The sequence below is a fragment of the Melitaea cinxia genome, chromosome 6 (genome assembly GCF_905220565.1).
Source record: "Melitaea cinxia chromosome 6, ilMelCinx1.1, whole genome shotgun sequence".
NCBI classification, from domain to species: Eukaryota; Metazoa; Arthropoda; class Insecta; order Lepidoptera; family Nymphalidae; genus Melitaea; species Melitaea cinxia.
In genome coordinates, this window is record NC_059399.1 from 11,356,547 (window position 1) to 11,357,601 (window position 1,055).

Sequence of the window (1,055 nt, forward strand, 5' to 3'; positions counted from 1 at the left end):
CATTGTTTTTTTACTTACCCATATAATCAATAAAAGGATCTCTTTGCGTTGATCTCTTAGAATGGGAGACAGATTATGGTATGAACAACTAGGTGCTAAGTTGCATACCTTAATTTTATGCTTACGTACATATTGATGGTTGGTAATGTGAGGTTTTCAATTATTTTTTTTTACCATACAGTTAAGAAATATACCACGTGTATATTAACAGATTTATTTATGAAAACAGCACGTTGCGAACTTATTTTACCGACGTCTTATACTTACGAAAGAGAGGAATTTGGCAACGTTCTTCAACGGCTTCGTTTGTTTCGGCAGACAACGTTATTTGTGGAATAACGATATCTTAAATAAGGTTGTTTCGGAACCGATATTTTTTACCGGTATTAATTTCTTTACAAAGTACGATGACATATGACAATACCTTGCCTGTTTCCTTAGTGTACACATTTGTGTTTTATTTTGGAAAACGAATGATAGAATATAAAATACGCTATGTATTTTAATTGAACTATCTATTTGAATTCAAGTAGGTATTATAATAATCTACTTATATTGATGAAAAAAATATACGTATATATGTGTTTATAAAGTATAACTTTAAGTAAGCTGGTGAATGCGTGATGAGAGCGTCACGAAAAGTAATCGGGTGAGGCGAACTGAAGTTGAGAGGGAGATATCAGTTAGTGAAGTTAGAAAGAGAGAAAGTTAAGTTTTGTATATTACTGTAGAGCAAGAGAGAGGAGCGAGCACACATTTTGTTTTTCTCTCCCATAATTTGAATTCTTAATACATACATACATAGTCTGCCCTAAATATTGTTACAAAGAAAAAAACATTTTCTATTGCACGTAACATTTCTTATTATTACGGTGTGTTAGTTTAATACAATAAAACTAAAAAATATATAAAGCTTTTTCAAAGTGGTTTCCTTGGCTGCAATACAGTCCTTTAATCGTCGAGGCTAGTTATCAATAGAAGTATGTACTCTTTCCATTGGAAAATTCTTCCCTGCCAATCGTATGGATTGTTTTCTACGCTTCAGCCTGTAATAT